The sequence below is a fragment of the Podarcis bocagei genome, assembly GCF_964188305.1.
Source record: "Podarcis bocagei genome assembly, chromosome: Z".
NCBI classification, from domain to species: domain Eukaryota; kingdom Metazoa; phylum Chordata; class Lepidosauria; order Squamata; family Lacertidae; genus Podarcis; species Podarcis bocagei.
Genome location: NC_138140.1, coordinates 44398276 through 44419091, shown reverse-complemented (window position 1 = coordinate 44419091; position 20816 = coordinate 44398276). Strand labels below are relative to the sequence as shown.

The window sequence follows — 20816 nt, the reverse complement described above, 5'->3', positions numbered from 1 at the left end:
CTCTGACAGGCCATTGTGCAGGGCTGTTTGGCCTTGGCCTCTGAAGCGATGCAGCTGAATGACCATTGAGAGAGAAGCTGTTCTGGAAAGAGAGGAGCCAAGTGGCGGTTAGCTGCTGCCAGGCTGATGGAGGGGGCTCCTCTGCCTCACCTCCCCATTGCAACCTATTGGGCATGTAGTTGAGGCAAGCTATTTGGGGACTGGTGGCGCCAAATGGCAATTGGCCAAGCCAGTGGAGGGGGAGATGCTTTCTCACCATTGCCACGTGGGATGCTTGCTGAAAAGGGCAGTTTATTTGGGACAGGAGGCCAAAGGGCAGCTGCATCCTAATTTCAAACAGATACAAAACTAGGAAAAAGAACATGAGAAAAGCCTTCTGGATCAGGCCAATGGTTCATCTAGTCCAGCTTCCTGTTCTCACAATAGCCAACCAGAGGCCTAGGAGAAATCCCCAAGCAGGACTTGATCAGCAACTGGAGCCAGGAGCATCACCACCTCTGACCATGAAGGCAGAGCTCGTGGCCATTGATAGCCTTGTCCTCCATTAATTTGTCCAGTCCTCTTTTAAACCCATACAAGTTGTTGACCATCACTGCCTCCACTGGGAGCAAGTTCTATAGTTTAAATTATGAAGGATGACTTTCTTTTATCCGTCCTGAGTCTTCCAACGTTCAGATCCATTGGATGTGCTAGGTGAGGGGAGAACAACTTTTCTCCATGCCATGTGTAATTTTGCAAACTTATATCATGCCATCTGCTACTCATTCCCACCCCCCTCTAAACCAAAAAAAAAAGTCTCAAATGCTGTAGCCTTTCCTCAGAGGGGAGTCATTCCATCCCCTTGATCATCATTGGTTGCCCTTTTCTGAACCTTTTCCAACCCTGCAAATATCTGCCTGGAGGCCCAAACTGTACACAGTATACCAAACACAGTCACGCCATAAACTGGTGCAACAGCATTATGATAGCAGCAGGTTTTATTTTCAATTCCTTTCCTAATGATCCTTAGCATGGAATTTGCCTTCTTCATAGCTGCCACACACTAGGTCAACACCTTCATCAAGTTATCCACTATGACTCCCAAGGTCTGTATAATAAAATTACAAACTGGAGGAGGACAAAATCTATCACCAAAATAAATGGGACACTTAAAAGAGAAAGGAGGAGAATAAGTTTAGCGACTATTTTTTTTTTTACTAGCAATAGACAGGGAGTGATAAGGGGGAGGAAAAGAATAAAGATGTGATATCTAGGGAAATACTTGGGGTGGGGGTGGGGTGGGTGGGTGGGGTTAACAAGAAAGAAAGAACCCACAGCAGAGACCAAAGAAGGGAACATAGAGAAGAATCAGAGATGAAAGATAAGCAGGAGCTGCTAAGAGAATGAATGCACTTGAATGTGCTTAAATTGAATAGGAAAAGATAGTGAAATCAAACAGAAGGAGGTGATGTTATGTATTATTCAGCAGTTGTTAACACCACCAAATATGTCTGTCTGTCTGTCTATGTTAAAAAAATGCTGAGGCTCTTGGATGATAAAAATTGTCTGCATCCCTGCTTTTAGGACAGGTGATGTATCCTCTCCTTGGACCATTTTTTACTTGGATTCATCACCCAGCTTTCCTCAAAGCTCAGCTTACGTAATATACAATATGAAGATACAGTTCCCTGTCTCTAAAGTATTATGGTCTGATATAATATGCCAGCTATGTTGATATGTGTGCTATTATTTGAGCGATTTCCATTAACGGCAATGCTGTTTGTCTTCTAGTGGCTCAGCAGGTATCCATGATGGATGATTTCTGTGCTTCACTCAGCCTTGAGGATCTTTGTTTGATCTGGACTATATTTATCAATTACTTTTTTCTATTTAAAAAAAGCCTCCTTTCTGAACGGAGCTCATCCTATTTTATCTTCACGATAACCCTGTGAGGTAGGTTAGGTCGACATGCCCCTGTATAAGTTCCCTGCTTTCACAGAGCTTTTATGTGCACCCACAAATGTGTGTGCATTTTTTAACTCAAGAAAAATTGAGGTTGTGGGTGAAACACAAGTACCTATGGACATTTGATTCTTCTGTCCAATCCTTATCGCCTTGCTTTGCTCCTAACCTCCTGAATCATGACTCCTGAGCTCTATGTCTGCTGCATGGCTACTTGCCTGAATAATGATCTCTTTCTTACTTCCAAGTAAGAGTCTCTGTCTGCCTGTTTTGGGACAGAGGAACCAGGACACAACCATTATTTAGGCTTTGGAGAAGATTAAAGTAGACACATGAAAGCTACCTTCAAGTATCTGAAGGGCTGTTACACAAAAGATGGAGCAGACTTCTACTCTGTTTTTCCAGAAGGCAGAACTACTGCCAACAGGTGGAAATAGCAAGAAAGCTGACTTTGATGAAACATTGATGAAACTTCCAAACACTAAAGAACAGTTCAACAGTGAAACCAACTGCCTTAGAAGGTTCTGGGCTCCCTTTGATGAAGGCACTTTAAGCAGAGCCTGGTTATCTGTTAGAATGCTGTCATTTCATACTACATTACAGATTCCTCATTGAGCAGGGGTTAAACTATCTAAGTCCCTTCCAAGTCTAGGTTACTATGACTCTGTGATTTTGGATGCATTGGGAATGGGTTAATTTGCATTGATCCAGTAGGAAATTAAGAGTCATCTGACTCAAGTGTGGCCATATAGATTGTGATGACTCTTTTGTTTTGAATTTTGCCAGGGTTCCAGCTTATTAGCTCCAACATCCTCCATAGCGCAGAATCAAACTCTATGAATAATACATGGGATCCTGGGAGGCAGCTGTGAAATCCAATTAGTTTAGCTGAAATTTGCATATCAATCAAGGGCAAAATATTTCTTGCTCAGCTGCTGCAGAAGTAGCCTTTTAAGAGATTCAGGGTGCACACTTGTAAATTCTGCAAGCAGTTGTAAATAGCAATAACTTTATTTAAACACTGGGAACTTTTAAAAATATACACAAGTCATCTGGGGGGAGGAGAAACCTCTGCACTGGATGCACAAGTATCAGTTGTAAACTATGAGCTCCCAGGTGATAGCTGAGAGCCCAAGGGTTGGAGAGATAGTGCTCCCAGGTGACAGCCAGGTGCATGGAGTGAGTAAAGTTAAGTTTGGTGCTAAAGAGTTGTGTCCTGAGGAGAAGTTAGGAGAGGAGTCATTGTGGCCCTAAGTGAGAGGGTGGGGAGACAGATGTGTTGGTGAGGGTGTTTGTTATGATTTAGTGCCTAGAGCCCTGGATGGCATCATTCTTACCTCAGTTTGTTTGGATCTTCAGTTAGGAAAAGGCCAATGGCTTGCTCCAGAATTCTGCTCACACAATGACCAACTAGATGCCTCTGGAAAACCCTCTAGCAGGATCTGAGAAGAAGAAGAAGAAGAAGAAGAAGAAGAAGAAGAAGAAGAAGAAGAAGAAGAAGAGTTGTTGTTGTTGTTTGGATTTGATATCCCGCTTTATCACTACCCGAAGGAGTCTCAAAGCGACTAACATTCTTCTTTCCCTTCCTCCCCCACAAGAAACACTCTGTGAGGTGAGTGGGGCTGAGAGACTTCTAAGAAGTGTGACTGGCCCAAGGTCACCCTCAGCTGCATGTGGAGGAGCGGAGACACGAACCCAGTTCACCAGATTACAAGTCCACCGCTCTTAACCACTACACCACACTGGCTCTCTCTGCTCCAGTGGCTTCCAGCAACTGGTATTCAGAAGCATTGCTACCTCTGACTGTAGAGGCAGAGCACAGACATCCAGGCTAGTAGCTATTGACGACCTTCTCCTCCGTGGATTTGTCCAGTTGTCTTCTAAAGCCATCCAAGTTGGTGACCATCCCTGCGTCTTGTGGAAGTGAGTTCCACAGTTTGTGTACTGCATGAATAAGGGTCCCCCCCTTTTGCCTGTTCTGAATCCTACAGCTTCACTGGAAGTTCATGAGGTATAGCGTTATGAGAGAGGGAGAAAAACTTTTCTCTATCCACTGACAATTTGTTGATGATTTGTTGGCTGGTACCAAGCAGTTGGGACGCGGGTGGCACTGTGGGTTAAACCACAGAGCCTACGACTTGCCGATCAGAAGGTCGGCGGTTCGAATCCCCGTGACAGGGTGAGCTCCCGTTGCTCGGTCCCTGCTCCTGCCAACCTAGCAGTTCGAAAGCACATCAATATGCAAGTAGATAAATAGGTACCGTTCCGACGGGAAGGTAAACGGCATTTCCGTGCGCTGCTCTGGTTCGCCAGAAGCGGCTTAGTCATGCTGGCCACATGACCCGGAAGCTGTACGCCGGCTCCCTTGGCCAGTAAAGCGAGATGAGCGCCGCAACCCCAGAGTCGGTCATGACTGGACCTAATGGTCAGGGGTCCCTTTACCTTTACCAAGCAGTTGGGTAGTGCATGATATGGGTTGAGGGAGTGGGGGATCCAAGAGTGCACTGAAGTGATTGCATGCTGTGGGAAGGGAGGGATTGTGTGATAAATGGTACTAAAAAGTAGGGACCAAGAAGTAGTGTGTGCTGTGGGACTTATTCCCTAGTAGTGTGCTGAGGATGGCCGCCTAAAGCCTGCATCCCTAATTTGCTCAGCTAATGTTTATTTTGTATCATTTGCCTCCCATCCTGGAAAGCCAGACCAGCAGGCGTCCGAAATTATCCCCACTCCCAGACTGTTTGTTTCATTTGTTTGATAATTGGGGGGGGGGGATGGAAAGTTGGTGAGAGCATCCTTTAATCCCCTAGCTTCTGAAACTTTTCCTTTGGCTCTCGCCCTGCAATGAGATTTTGCTGATTTGCAGCACAATTGAAATCCAAGATCCGCTGGGATAAGAGAGTTTGGATTTGGCAAATCTTGGGCCTTCCTAGATCAGCCAGGGTTCAGTTATACCTACACTGGTGTAAATTCCTGTGCTCACTGAGGCAGAGATACTGAGTCCCTCTTGACTCAGTTAACAAAACATACAGCAGCATAGGTCTCCCAAAAGACCCGTGTTGGTGTGGGGCAAGGTAATGGTTAGACTAATTCCAAACTCTGTTCATTACAGCTATGTGGCCTAGTTTCAAATCCTTAAAACTCGGACCCACACTAATCTGATTGCTCAGTCAGGGACTCATGGTTGGAATTTGAAATAGAGTATCTACGGCAGTGTTTCCCAAGCACTGTTCCGTGGCACACTAGTGTGCCGCGAGATGTTGCCTGGTGTGCCGCGAGATGTTGCCTGGAGGGAGGCGGGCGAGTCGGGCGGTGAGAGGCGGGGCGGCGGCGGCGAGGAGAGGCCGCCCAGCGCGGGGCTCTCGCCGTCTGCCTGCCTGGCTGCCTGCGAGCTCGGCAGGCAGCGCCTCCGTCCGCAGCGCCTGCCTTGCGGCTCTCATTCCCTGCCAAAGCTCACCCAGCCAAGCCGCGCTCTCCTTCCTGCCTCGCTTTGCTGCCTCCTCCCCCCCCCACCCCCAAAGCTTGGAGGTTCCCCGGCAAGGGGGAGGGAAAAAAATTGAAACTCACACTTTCGTGCGTCCCTCCCTGCGTGACGCTGCGCGCTGACGTCACGGGGCTGTAATGGTGGTGTGCCTCGAGATTTTTTTCATCAAACAAGTGTGCCTTTGCCCAAAAAAGGTTGGGAAACACTGATCTACGGTAATCCCAGCCTAGACTTTGCTGACTTCCTATAGTTAGGATTCATCAGTTACATGTTTTTGCTTGCTATGGACATTTTATTGTACTCTATGGTAATTTTAATACGCTGTTCAGCAGAGCTGTTTTTCTAGAGAAAGAGGTGTCGGAACTCACCATGAACACCTTCCTTGTTCTCTTATAATGGCAATGGTGCCCATCTGAGAGGTGCAGGGACTGAGTTCTGGCGAATTCTGGCTGAAAAAAAGCCCTGCTGTTCAGCATTTGGGGGAGGTTTTGGGTGAGAAAAAGGTGTTATATGAATTAATTGGATTAGTAATTCTGCTAATACTGCAATGTAGGTTTTCCACACATGCTTTGGGTTTGGGGTGTGACTTTGCTCTGTACTGATTATGGTAACATCACACAGACACTCCTTCTCCATGCAGACTTACAACAGGAAAGCTTCACAGTGATATTGTGTAGGCAATCCTAAAACCATCCTTTGGCCATTTACAAGACCTTTGGCCATTTATAAGTCCTGGTTGTTTTCCAGCAGAAGGAAAATGAATCAGTTTCAGCCCAATTGCCTTCTCTCCCCCCCCCCCCGTGTGCGTGGGGGGGGGATAAAATAGAGATGGAAAGGTTCTGCAGAGAAAGGTCAGCTGTTGACTTAGCATGCTGGCTGATTGTCTTTGACCCCAAAGCCTTTGTCTGCTTTGTTTGGTGATGTGGACATGGTACACAGAAGGCTTTCTGGAAAAGCAGACCAGACATCAGATTCAGAACTATGAGTCTGTTATACACTCAAGAATGATAAAGCAACTGAAAAATGGGAGGCAATGGCTGTGTCTGTTCTACAGGCACTTTGGTAGAGCATGAGACTCTTAACTTCGGGGTCATGGGTTCAAGCCCCATACTGGTCAAAAAGATCTTGGTACTAGATGACCCTTGTGGTCCCTTCCAACTTTACAATTATATGATTCTATGACTCTGTGCATTTGTGTGTACTGTGATGAGGTCTGAGAGCCGGTGTTGTGCAGTCAATAGAATGTTTCACTACAGACTCATCGTCACTTCCATTTGCCCTGTCACTTTCCCTTTGGGGAAAACCCGCTGTTTACTGCTGAATTGGAGCAAATATCAATTGGGTATTCCCCGGACCGAAGATTTAGCACTAAAGAGTGGGTTTTCCAGGGGAAATGATGCGGCAAAGGTAAAACTGCTCAGACTCTTGCCTAGAAAGCACGGGGAAAATGGGAAACCGCTCGGACCTGTGCTTTCTAGGCACAGGACAAGCAGAAGTGTAGACAAGTTCTTAGGTGGGTCAGATCCAGGTTTGAATGTCGGCGTGCCCATGAAACACTGTGGGGTAACCTTGACATAGTAATAATAAGGTTGTTCCTTTGAGGCAAAACCATCCTGAGGCAAGCAGGCCTGCAGAGGGCATGAAATAAACATGCAAACAAAAGCAATAACAAATAATGGGGGAACTTATTTGGAGGACTAGTTTGACATCTCTTGACCATAAAGCGAATGACCGTGAAGTCCATTGGTCTTTAAGGGTGAGCCATAACTGCTCTTGAGTAGCAAGTGGCCACCACTGCCTGCCTCTTACAGTATGCAGCTCTAAATTATATCCATGCCATTAGCTAATAATGGGTTGGCATGTATATTTTGCTACCCCAGAACTGTGAACGGAAAGGAATGGAGGACTTGCATCCCCGTAAGATTCTCTAGCAACTTTTGCAGTTACTAGCTATTATTGCCGCATTAGCACCATACATCTAAAATACATTTAAAGCACATCCCCCACCCACAAGGATTGGGGATTTTATTTTTTCAAGGGTGCTGGGAATTGCAGTCCTGTACCAGAAGTAAACTACAGTTCCCAGGATTCTTGTGTGTGTGTGTGTGTGTGTGTGTGAGCGTGCGTGCGTGCGTGCGTGCGCTAGAAATGCATGGTGTGTATGCATTCTGAGTAGTACTATAGCACTGAGCACTATTACTATCATACTATATTATTTCTCCTCTACCCAAACCTGCTGCAAAGCTAGCTTTTACAACGCAGGGCACTTAGCCTCTATGAAGACCTGTGCTGTGCTCTACAGGGAAGCTGTCACACACACAAAAGAACCATCATGTTCTACTAAATTGCCAATTCTCCGTTTTGAATTACCTTCTGAACTTTTCCTCCTCACCCTAGCAGGGGCCTGGAGACAAGAAGTCTGCTCTCTCTTGTCAGGCTCTCCCGCCTGAGCCTCTTCTGACATGAATCTGAAATATCTAGGCATTCAGCTTAGTCTGAGGCAACATCAGAGCCAGTGAGGCAGGGAAACAAGACCAGAGACATTTAAAGGACATTTGCTGGGTTCTGTTTCACTCTTCTGAGCTGTTACCCTGCTTAATCAAAAGTGTGTTTTTGATTAATCAAATGCCTTTTTGAGGTGCTGTGCACATTGAATTTACCTGCACATTGCATCATTCCCATCCCACACTATTTGTCAATAATAATAATAATAATTTTTATTTATACCCCACGCTCCCCAACCAAGGCCGGGCTCAGGACGGCTAACAAGCAATCATAAAAACAAGTTGAATGAATACAACTTAAAAACAAGATTAAAATACAACAATTAAAATACTAAAATGCAGCCTCATCACAGGAGAAAGGAAAAAGAAACACAATCTGAAACACATCCTGTGAGAATTGTTATAATTCATTGTCTGCCGAGAATAGACTTCTTTTTCCTAGAAAGAAAGGTCTCAGAACTCACCATGAACACCCTCTACCTTGTTCTCTAATAATGGCAATGACTCTCACCTGAGAGCTGCAGGAACTGAGTACCAGTGAGTTCTGGCTGAAAAAACAAAAAGCCCTGCACTTCTCAAGCATTTGCTATGTACATGTGTACACAGAAAGGACTTCCTATTGAGGCCACTCCCTCTTATCATGTTTAACTTGTCTGTGAACAAAACAGGCAAAACAGGAAGCAGCATAGTAACTTAGCTGCCTCCGTATCCCATTATGTATCTTCTGTATAAAGATAAAGGCCCCCTGGATGGTTAAGTCCAGTCAAAGGCGACTATGGGGTTGTAGCACTCATCTCACTTTCAGGCCAAGGGAGCAGGCGTTTGTCCACAGACAGCTTCCCAGGTCATGTAGCCAGCAGGACTAAACCACTTCTGGCGCAACTGGACACCGTGACAGAAATTAGAGTGCACAGAAATGCCATTTGCCTTCCCGTTGCAGTGGTACCTATTTATCTACAGTGGTACCTCAGGTTAAGAACTTAATTCGTTCTGGAGGTCCGTTCTTAACCTGAAGCTGTTCTTAACCTGAAGCACCACTTTAGCTAATGGGGCCTCCCGCTGCTGCTGCACCGCTGGAGCACGATTTCTGTTCTCATCCTGAAGTTCTTAACCTGAAGCATTATTTTTGGGTTAGCGGAGTCTGTAACCTGAAGCGTATGTAACCCGAGGTACCACTGTACTTGCACTGGCATGCTTTTGAACTGCTAGGTTGGCAGGAGCTGGGACAGAGCAACGGGCGCTCACTCTGTTGTGCAGATTCCAACCACCAACCTTCCGATCAGTAAGCCCACAAGGCTCAGTGGTTTAGAGTCAGACCACAGCGCCATCTGCATCCCATATCTTCTGTATATCAGTATATTAACACAACTGTGTGTATGTGTGTGTGTGTGTAACTATACAGCTGCAAATAAAACATTTTAAGTGTGTTTTAAGTGCAATATACAATGTGGCACAGATTGTGATGGTGAGCCTTATGGAAAATTAAATGCATTTTTAAAAACACTTTTTTAAAAGAGCATTTTCATAACGGTTTTTATATGTGTGTAGATTCCATCTTAGTGCCTGTAGAAACACTAACTGAGCAGAATAGAGAACACAATTTTTGTTGTGAACTAGTTTGAAAGCATGTCTACCTGTGTGTACACAGATAGCTCCTGTCACTTTGGTGATGTTATCGTACAAATGTGTGCATGATCTCAAATAACTATGTACAAAGGTGCACCAGGCAAACCTCCCCCCCCCCCAATGCTAAGTGTGTAGACAGGCTCGATATCTGGAAAACAAACAAACAACATTTTTAAAGAAAAGGGGGGCAGAGGGGCAAATGATTGTGGCTGAATCTGTACCAGGGAAACATGCAGTCTTCCATATTTTTCTGGCCTCCCTTAGTGACCAACTCCCAGTGACCCTGGGTCGCAAAGCTAACCCAAGACATTTTAACACCTGAGGTGGTCCCAAAATGGCACACCCCCTCCAGGGAAGAAAGTGTGAGGGAAGATCTACATCAGGAGAAAGTGGGGGGAGGGGGCGATCAACCTGTCACCTCGCCTTGCCTTATGGGTCAGCCGTCCCTGCTGGGTTCCATGCTATCTGAGAGGGATAGTGTTCCTGGCTAGCACAGAGTGAATCCTCTACTCATGCCTATTCTCTCCCTTTAAAATCCACAGCTGCTACTAGACAAAGGATGAATAATATACCCACCCATTATCAATTAGCTGCCAAATTTTCCTGGGGTCTCTTTAGGTAGTGAAGCAGATCAAGCATGAGGGTGTTAAGATACAAAGAGGCTATGCCAGGTTTATGGAACAAGTTCTAAAGTTTACTAAAACAGGAAAAAAATATGGTGTTTTTTTTAAAAAAGAAAATGTTGCGTATGAAAGCAAAAAAAGCCCAGAAGCAAAACCTGCTTGCAGGCTGGCTAATGATACAAATGTTGCAAGTTGGTCTTATGCTGCCTGCCCAAATATTTCATCATCTCTTCCCTTTGAAAATATGCCGCTGTGTTTATTATTGAATCTATACTCTGTGAATGGAGAAAGGGAGTTGGGGAGCATGGATAGTTAATAGCATTTCTCTATTTTAATGAAGGAAAGTCAATTCACCTTGAAGGAAATTCCCCTAGACTAAATGAGATTGAGCTATGTGTTCTCCCCTGAGAAATTCCCCATGGTAATTTCATTACAGAAAGAGATTGTGGGGGTTTTTCCTGGTGTGTTTTTTTAAAACCCTCTCAAAGTCAAACTCTACTGCAATTGTTGTTTGAGCTTGACATAGATTGTATGCATTACTCTGTAGTGGATTTCATCCTCTTTCAATGAGCTTGGGAAGTCAGATTTCAGACTGTGATACTGAGCAGCAACATTCATAGAGTAAAAACAGAATACAGTGCTCAGGTTACATATGCTTCAGGTTACAGACGCTTCAGGTTACAGACTCCGCTAACCCAGAAATATTACCTCGGGTTAAGAACTTTGCTTCAGGATGAGAACAGAAATTGTGCTCTGGTGGTGCGGCAGCAGCGGGAGGCCCCATTAGCTAAAGTGGTGCTTCAGGTTAAGAACAGTTTCAGGTTAAGAACGGACCTCCAGAACGAATTAAGTTCTTAACCCGAGGTACCACTGTACTTGAAGATAATGAGATAATAGTAAAAATAATTTATTTTTTGTACCTGCCCATCTAACTGGGTGGCCCCAGCCACTCTGGGTGGCTTGCGACAGAATATAAAAGAGCACATGATACACCACACATTAAAATCTTCCTGATACAGGGCTGTCTTCAGATGTCTATGGAAGGTTGTAAAATTATTTATCTCTTTGACATTTAGCAGGAGGGTGTCCCACAGGGTGGGCATCACTAGCGAGAAGGCCCTCTGCCAGGTTCCCTGTATCTTGATACTACCTGCACGTGGGGTTCTCTGATAATACATGGGATTCTCAGTGCCTTTACTTTTTCTTTTCTCTAGTTTTCCACCTAGGCTTCCACTCTTATTTAATCTGGAAATGGCATCCTCCATTCTCTCACTTTTTATGGAGAAACCAGACCATGTAACTGTTAGCCTCCTGCACCTCAGCTTTGTTCTGCATTTCTCGAATTGCATAAGCTAAGCTATGACCTCTTCTAAATGTATGTGTCTATGAAACTGTTCAGTGCTCTCTTCACTGACTGGCAGTGGCTCGCCAATGATCTCAGACTGGGATCTTTCTTACTCATACCTGCAGATGCCAGTGATTTAACTTGGGGTCTTCTGCATACTAAACATGAACTCCTGTGCTACAGCAAGCAGGAAAGAAAAGCAGTAAGTCAAGCACTAACCTTCACCCATCAATAACAGGAACAGGCTCACTAGGGTAGGGTTCCCCAAATGTGGGTCTCCAGTTGTTTTTGGACTACAACTCCCATCATCCCCAGCTAGCAGGCCCAGAGGTCAGGGATGATGGGAATTGTAGTCTGAAAACAGCAGGAGACCCAAGTTTGGGAAACCCTGCACTAGGGTACAACCAGTAGCACCAAGACCAGTGTAAATCAATAAGCAAGATTAAAATTCTGTGTAAAGAACTTGGGGAATAAACAGGTCTTTGCTGGGTGATGGAAAGATGACCAGGTAGGTGCCTGATGGCTTTAAAAGAGGATTAGATTGAGAATAAGGCTAACTTTGGTTGCTAGCCATTTCTGCCTCCACTGCTGGAAGCAGAATGCTCCTGAATACCCTTTGCTGGAAATCATCAGGGCCCTGTTGCCCTCAGGGCCTGTTTGGGCATCTGGTTGATCACTGTGTGACCAGGATGCTGAACTAATTGTCCTTTGGCCTGATCCAGTAGAGCTCTACTTAACTTCTCAAGTGCCGAATTTAATACGATAGCAACGCCCAATCCCAGTTACTAATCAGGCAGCCGCATACTGAGTTTTCCAAAGAGTCTTCAAAGGCAAATCTAACAGCCACAGTTTTGCTAAGATAAGCAGAAGGGAATGGCCCTAATGACCTTTGAATACTAGTGTGGTGCTGAATCTACAGTGTTGCATTCCTTGATATTCAAGGAATCCATTTTATAATCCAAACTGATAATGGGCTGCCATATTCCAGGGAAGCTAAATCAATGCTGTCAACAAGAAAGCCTCTGAATACAGAGAGGATTATAAGAGATTTCCTTTACACAGGCTGGGGATTTGGAACTGATCTATCACCTCAGTAATTTCCAATGTTATGCCTGCAATCTTATGCAGTCTTACCTAATAATAAATCACTTTGAACTTAATGGGTCTTATTTCTGCATGATCATGGGTAGGATTGGGCTGTATGTTCCCAGTTGTGTTCTTTTACATTCTATTCTGAATGTCCAAAATCCAAATGCAATGCCATGTTTATTTTAAATAAGCCTTTCTCAATCTTAGGTCTCCACATGTTGTTGGATTACAAACCCCATCATCCCTAGCTAACTGGACAAGTGGTCAGGGATGCTGGGAGTTGTAGTCCAACAACCGCTGGGGACCCAAGGTCGAGAAAGGCTGTTTTAAACAGTGTTATGTGGTGATCAGAACCATGGATAGCACTGTGGCATAATAATAGACTCTTCCACGCCATTCTGGTCCTATATGATCATGGAGATAAACAGTTTTCATCTGTGGTGATATGGGTATGGGAAGGGTAGCTGCATAGCTTGGGCAAGGAAAGCTCGACGTGATACAGGAAGGAACATCAGCAAAGCGTTTTGGAATGAGTGTTCCCAAAGAGAAGCATCGCACAAATGTTCCATCTTGCTCTCTCTCAAATAAATCACAAGAGGCTTTTGTGACCATTAAATTTAGTAGAAATGGTGGCTTAAAAGAAAGATGAGACAAGTTTGTGAAGGATCATGGCATTAAATTGCTGTTAGCCATGATAGTTGCATGGAGTGTCCAATATCAGGAGCGGTATGCCACTGAGTAAGTGACTGGAGGTGGCAACAGCAGGGAGGGCAATGACTTTATGCTCTGCTGAAAAGCTTCTCAGCAAGCATCTATCTAACCAGCTATGGGAAATGGGTGGCTACACTGACATTGCTTTGTCAAGGCTACTCCTTTTGTTGGCATCCGTCTGTCTCAGGAGACAATAGAGGAGTGAAAGCTTAGCCCTGAGATCACCACTATGGCACCCTTAGACACCCTGGTGGTGCCCAGCAAGACCCACTGTCCGTTTTTGTCTGCATTTTATTTGTTTTGCGGTGTATATTGGTGCTTTGCCTGTTTATTAGGTTCTGCCAGTTTTTTGTCTGTCTTGTGGTTCTTAGATTTCCTAATATGCCCCCAGACATAAAAAGTCGAGGAGCCTTGGCATAGGCACAAGCAGGTGCATGGACTTTCTCATTACAGACAATCAGGGTAACTCCTGGGTGTCTAATTGTGGGGCCAGACAATGTGCCCAACACTGGGAGCAGGGCCAAGAGCAGCGCCCTACTGCTCTGCACTTGTCTGATGTTCCCTTCCACCTTAGGATGCTATTAGCTCCAAGGTGGGCTAATAAAATCCCTCAACAGCTCTTTGAGGTTTTACTGCAGGACTGGGGAATGCTTTTTAACCCAAGGGTGACATGCCTTCCTAAGCAGCCTTCAGAGGGACACAGTGGTGGGTGGAGCGAGAGGCAAAAGTGGGCAATGGACACACTGTTAATTTTATCTTTTTGAAGTAGGCTGATTCCTAGGCACACTAACACACCTTTCCCTGTTCTCCACCCAGACAAGAAAGAGTTGTTTTCATAGCTGAAGAACAGATTTCACCCAAGCAGAACAAACAAAATAATACTTGAGGTGTGAAGAAGTGGAGGCTGTTACCTAGGAAGAGATTTGAGCACCAGATAGAGGGGCCTGGAGGGCCACATCCACACCCAGGCTGGAAATTCCCTTCCCCTGCTGAAATATACTCAGAGTCGCAAAGTGATTTCATGCTCTTTATTCAGCTCATAGTGGTGAGGAGGAATGAATGAATGTCCCCTCAATATATCTGCTTTCTATACATTATTTACACAATGGGCTGTACATGATTGGTTAATTCTGGAATTCTACTGTAAGCCAATCAGGTTGTGGATTCACTTATATCTGGAGCATGATTGGGTGGTTCCTGCCAACCAATCAGACTGCTGCATTGTTCTTGGACCAATCAGACTGCTGCATTCTGAATCCTATTGTTCTAGGACCAATCAGACTGCTGCAATTTGGATCCTATTGTTCTAGGACCAATCAAGCTGCTGCAGTTTGGATCCTATTCAACTCAGTACATAACACCCCTCCCCTCTAAGTTCCAGTCCTGCCCGGGAGGTCGCATTCATAGTCCTCGAGGTACGCCGGCGGCCTACGTGTGCGTTGCGGCCTGTGGTGTTCCCTGGTCCGGGGTTCAGGTTCTGGCTCGTGTTCCAAGGATACTGGCTATGATGGGCCTGTTTGGTCTGGCGCAACCGGCTCGCTCAGTCGTGGTTCTGGTTCCGGTGTCCTTTCGGCCTCGCGGGTCCTCTCTGTATTTATTGATTCTGCCTCTCCTGCTGGCCCCTCCTGCTCTATGGGCCTCACTGCCCCTCTGTTCTCTTGGGACTCCTCTGACCTTTCCTCCTCCTGGTTTTCTCCTGGGAATCGTCGCCGTATCTGGTCGCAGTGGCGGCGCCAGCATTGCCCTCCATCCGTTAGCACCTCGTACGACACGGGGCCAGTGACCCTGGTGACTGTGGCGGGTACCCATGCTGGGCCTGCCCCAAAATTCTTTGCGTACACTGGGTCCTGGGCCTCAAAGGTCCGGGGGTTCCTGCCTTCCCCCACCACTACCTCATCCTGAGCTCTATCGGGGTGAAGGCGGTCCAATCTGATTGCAAGGCGCTGACCCATTAGTAGTTCAGCAGGGCTCCGGCCAGTCGTTGAGCTGGGGGTGCTGTGCTGTGCTAGGAGGAATGTGGCAAGGCAGTACTCCCAATCCCCTTGCGTCATGCAGCGAAGGGTGTCCTTGGTGGTCCGCACCATGCGTTCTGCTTGGCCATTGGTGGCAGGGTGGAATGGCGCCGAACGGATATGGCGGGTGGCGTTCTGTGCTGTGAAGGTTTGGAATTCTCCTGACGTAAATGCAGTCCCATTGTCTGAGACGAGAGTGTCAGGGAGCCCGTGGGTTGCAAACAGCCTGCGTAGTACCCGGATGGCTACGGATGTAGAAGTGGACGGTACCAGTGCGACTTCCAGCCATTTGGTGTAGGAGTCCACCACTATGAAGAATGTTTTCCCCTGAAAGGGGCCAGCGAAGTCCACATGCAGGCGTGCCATGGTGCTCGGGCCGACTCCCAGGACTGGACTGGGGCCCTTGGGGGATCTGGGCGGGATTCTTGGCAGGCCTGGCAGTGTTTGACCCAGGCCTCTATCTCTCCGTCGATCCCTGGCCACCACACATAACTCCTGGCAAGGGCCTTCATTCTTACTACCCCTGGATGTGTCTCGTGTAGGGCTGTGAGGACCCTTTTGCGGAGGGGCTGGGGAACAACGACCCTGCTTCCCCACAACAGGCACCCCTTGTGGGCCGACAGTTCATGTTTGCGGGTTGTGTAGCCAGCGAATTCTGGCCCAGGGCTGCTGCTGGGCCATCCCCTCCACACCCAGTCGAGGACCCGGGAGATGATCCTATCTTTCTTGGAATGGTGTGCAACTTCTTGTGCCTGAATGGGGCGGTCAGGAAGCACCTCCAGGCTCATAACCTCTTGTGCAGGTGCTGGGTCGGGGCCTGTTTCCGGTAGTGGTAGCCTGCTGAGGGCGTCCGCATGGCCCATCGCCTTCCCCGGGCGGTGAATCAGTGCATACTGGTAGCTGGCAAGGAAAATTGACCACCTGAGGACGCGAGGAGACAGCACTTGGGGGGTCTGCTTTTCGGGGGCAAACAAGCCAAGCAACGGCTTGTGGTCAGTCACCACGGTGAAGGGCCGCCCGTACAAGAAATCATGGAATTTTTTTACTCCCTTCACGATTGCCAGATCCTCCTTGTCGATTTGCGAGTAGTTCCGCTCGGTTGCGTTGAGTGTCTGGGAAAAGTATGCCACCGGTACCTCTCTTCCATCCGGGAGTTGGTGTCCCAGGACAGCGCCAATGCCATAGGGCGAGGCGTCGCATGCTAGCACCACCGGCAGCCTCTCGTCGAAGTGTGCCAAGACCGAGTTTGAGACAAGCAAGTCCTTGACTGCCTGGAATGCAGCCTCCTGGCGCTGGCCCCACACCCAAGGGGCCCGCTTGTCCAGGAGTCTGTGTAGGGGCTCTGCTACCGCCGCCTTGTGGGGAAGGAAGGAATGGTAAAAGTTCAATAGTCCCAAGAAGGCCTGAAGTTCAGTCTTGCTCTTGGGCGCTGGGGCATCACAAATGGCCCGTACCTTGTCCCCAGTCGGGTGGACCCCTTCTGCGTCCACCATAAATCCCAGAAAGTCCACCTGAGGCACTCCTAGTAGACATTTTTCCCGCTTCACCTTGAGACCCGCCGTCTGGAAACGGTGCAGAACGGTGCGGAGGCGGTCCTCAAACTCCTCTGGTGTGGGCCCGGCAATCAACACATCATCGAAGAAGGGGGTGACGCCAGGAATCCCTTTAAGGAGCGAGTCCATTAGATTCTGGAATATGCCTGGTGCCACACTGACACCGAATTGCAGCCGCTTTACCCTGAACGCTCCTCTGTGCGTCACAATCGTCTGTGCCTCTGCTGTGGCCTCATCTACTGGCAGCTGTTGATATGCTTGGGCCAAGTCCAGCTTGCCAAAAATTTTCGACCCAGCCAGGGTGGCAAGGACATGGCTGACCACTGGCACTGGGTATGCGTGGGCCGTGAGGGCCTTGTTTATGGTACATTTGTAGTCTGCGCAGATGCGGACCGAACCATTAGGCTTGACGGGTGTGACGATTGGGGTTTCCCAGGGAGCATTAGGCACCGGCTCCAGCACGCCTTGCTCCACGAGCCGGTCCAATTCCTCGTCTATACGGGGTTTCAGGGCGAACGGGACCCGGCGGGCCTTGAGCCTGACCGGTCGTACTGCGGGGTCAAGCTGTAGAGCAATGGGGGGGCCCGTATACTGTCTCAATTTCCCATCGAAAACCCCTGGAAATTCCTTGCAGATGGCGTCCACGTCCACTTGTAAGGTAGTGTGGTTCACCCCGGTGATGGCTAGCCCCAGTGGTCCAAACCATGCCAATCCCAGTAAGCTAATGTAGGGGCCCTTGACCACGAGCAAGTCCAGTTGCCGCGTCCGCCCTCGGTATTGCACCCTGAAGGTCCCCACCCCCATTGTGGGGACCTTACGTTTCTGGAAGTCCTGGAGGGTGAATGGGGCCGGCCTGAGTTTGGGACCCCCAGTAGGACACAGTTTCCTTAAGGTCCTTGCCGAGATTATGGATAGAGTTGAACCCGTGTCAAGCTCCATGCGGCATGGGGCCCCCTCTATCTGTACCTCTACATAAATTTTCTCTACGTTGGGGTGGGGCAACTGGTATACCTGGAAGTCCGTGAGCTCCGTAGAGTTGCCTTGGTGCGTTGGGCCCCGGGACCTGGGGCTCTTGGATTGGTCATCTGATGCCTGGCATCGGGTGGGCCGAGCTCGACACACCCGGGCGATGTGTCCCAATTTTCTGCACTGCCTGCACTCTGCGTTGCGGAAACGGCAGGTCCTCCTCTCGTGACTTTCCCCGCAGCTTGCGCAGCTCCCTCCTTCTCGTCGAGGCAGCTGTGGTATGTGGGCTGCTTGAGTGTGCTGCTGTACTCGGTGCACCTCCTCCCTGTCAGATCCTGAGTCGTCGGTGAGGTCTTCATGGTGGACCCTCGGTTGGGGTGGCAGGCTCGGCCGTGCCTCTTGCGTCAACCTCTTGGCAGCTTCCGTTGCCAGGGCCTCCTCCAGAGCGACCTGGAACGTTAGGTCCTTCTTGGCGTAGAGGCGTCGTTGCAGCTTCTCATCCTTCAGGCCACCGACGAGGCGGTCACGAAGCATGTTCTCCAGTTCTGAGAAGTTGCAGAACCGGGCAGCTTGGCGGAGAGAGGTCACAAACCCAGTTATGGTTTCCCCAGGGGCTTGCCGCTTTGTGTAAAAGGCATTTCGCCGAGCCACCACTGAGGGCTGCGGCGAAAAGTGCCCCTTCAGCTGTTCCATTATTGTTTTGTATGGAACAGTAGTGACGTCTTCAGGTGCAAGGAGAGCCCGGGCGATTTCAAATGTCTCCTCTCCGCAGACACTGAAGAATATCGCCCTCTTCTTGGCGTCTTCTTCATCGGTGACCCCTTTGGCTTCTAGGAGGAAGGTGAAACGGGAGGCGTACGCTTCCCAGTCTCCAGATGCTGGGTTGAACGGTGAGAAGCTGCTGTCGGTTGCCATTCTGAGTTCATTGTGTCCCGGAGCTGAAGCCTGGATACACGGTGCGAGGCAGCAGTGCGGCAGGTGGCGGTGCTGCGGTGCTGTGTGTGGCAGTCAGCTCAGCGGGATCCCACCTTCGTCACCAGTGCAATATACTCAGAGTCGCAAAGTGATTTCATGCTCTTTATTCAGCTCATAGTGGTGAGGAGGAATGAATGAATGTCCCCTCAAAGTATCTGCTTTATATACATTATTTACACAATGGGCTGTACATGATTGGTTAATTCTGGAATTATACTGTAAGCCAATCAGGTTGTGGATTCACTTATATCTGGAGCATGATTGGGTGGTTCCTGCCAACCAATCATACTGCTGCATTGTTCTTGGACCAATCAGACTGCTGCATTCTGAATCCTATTGTTCTAGGACCAATCAGACTGCTGCAATTTGGATCCTATTGTTCTAGGACCGATCAGGCTGCTGCAGTTTGGATCCTATTCAACTCAGTACATAACACCTGCTTTCTCTTGAACATAGGAATAGGGATAGAATCATGGAGTGGGAAGGGACCCTGAGTATGTTTCCTTTATTTTCTGTCCAATCACAAAGTTATGTTCATTACTACATAGGCTTCAAATTCTACATGCAAGTTATTTTTTAATTTTCCCTCTTTGACAAAACTTATAAGCTGGCAGGAAAACTGGGTCGAAAAAAGATTTAAAACTCGGATTGGTTAAGCAACATGCTTTTTTGTGTCACCAAAAACCTGTACTGAAATTGAAAGTGTTGTTTTGTGAAGCACAGCACCAATAAATTGGTTCTTGGTCATGTGACGCCTTTATTTTCTAGTCTAGGTTTTTTGGGGGAAAGAGAGGTTTCCGCACAACTGCTAACTCAGTGCCCAAGCAATGACATATATTTATGGGAGGTGATGGCCATTGTAAAAATGTTTCCTAGCTGTCTACAGCTTTCAAAGGAACCACCAGCTGAACAAACACAAAAAACAGGTTGTGCCTTCTGCAAGCAAACAAAAAAAAGCAATTTGCAGTACTCGGGGGAAGGGGGACTTTAAAAAAGTAAGCATACTTCACAAGGACAACATTACTATTACGGTTACTGCTTAAAAGCAAAGTTTGTCAATCACCTGATGACATAATTTTTATTGTATTTTTTGGCTGCATTATTTGATTTCAAAAATGCCTTGGGCCCACTGTGATCCTGATCAGAATCCACCCCATCTATTTGCAGTGGGAATAAAGTGCTGCTGGCGGCAATGGCTCATTCCTCCCATCATACATCTTTGGTTGCCGGGTTCCTGTCCCAAAATATGACAGCAATTCTCACTTGAAAATAAGGTAGGAATATTTATTCAGGTGAATGGCAGCACAAGCTCAGCAGCAAGCATGGAAAGTCAAGATTCCACGGCACATGAACAAGGCAAGAAGTTCACAACCAAATGGAAGCTACAAAGTTGTCCCTACAGTAGACAACCCCTTTCCCTCCCAGCCTTTAACAATGAAGCAGGGTGGATTCACTTTCTCTCACTAGATTCTAGACACATCAAAGAAGCGTTTCAGTTAAACGCATTGTAAACTTTGTACGAGAAATTGGCAAAAACAGAACTCCCATAGCCCCATCTGGTGTCAGAGTGTTATAATGTATATACAGTGCATATGAAGCGCTTTTTCTTTGCCAGTGTAGCTGAGTCCCCTGTCCCTAGGGTTCTGCACTACAGATTACTCCTCAGAGTTGCAATTCCTCGCTACCCTTAATAAATGGCAGTGTCCTGAATTCTTTGAGGTGGGGGAATGTGCTTCAAAGGTATGGTATACCCAGCCACAGTCCTGATCCAGCTTCCCCTCCCCACTTTTCCATGCTGGCTACATACCAACCAGCAAGCAGGTACACAGGACAGCACTACATGATGAGCATGACGACTGGCTTGGCCTTGAGAAAGCCAGTAGTAGCCAGTACTGCTTGTTAGATCCCTTGGTCAGTGATGGCTGGTCCCCCTATTGCAAAAGACAGAGACTGGATAGGGGTGGGGGAGGATGAACCCCAGGACAGGAAT

At 47.5% G+C, this 20816-nt stretch overlaps 1 long non-coding RNA gene across 5 annotated transcripts in view; it reads right to left on the bottom strand.

The window, feature by feature from the left end:
* The window catches only part of LOC308578600, a 125239-nt gene that overhangs the window by 48210 nt on the left and 56213 nt on the right, over positions 1 to 20816 (bottom strand). For 4 of the 5 annotated variants that reach the window (XR_014004016.1, XR_014004017.1, XR_014004018.1 and 1 more), the window contains one exon: positions 3279 to 3383. This is a non-coding gene — a long non-coding RNA (uncharacterized lncRNA). Of the gene's footprint in view, positions 1 to 3278; positions 3384 to 5790; positions 5889 to 20816 lie in introns of those variants that run through there. The other variant, XR_014004020.1, reaches the window with a different exon arrangement.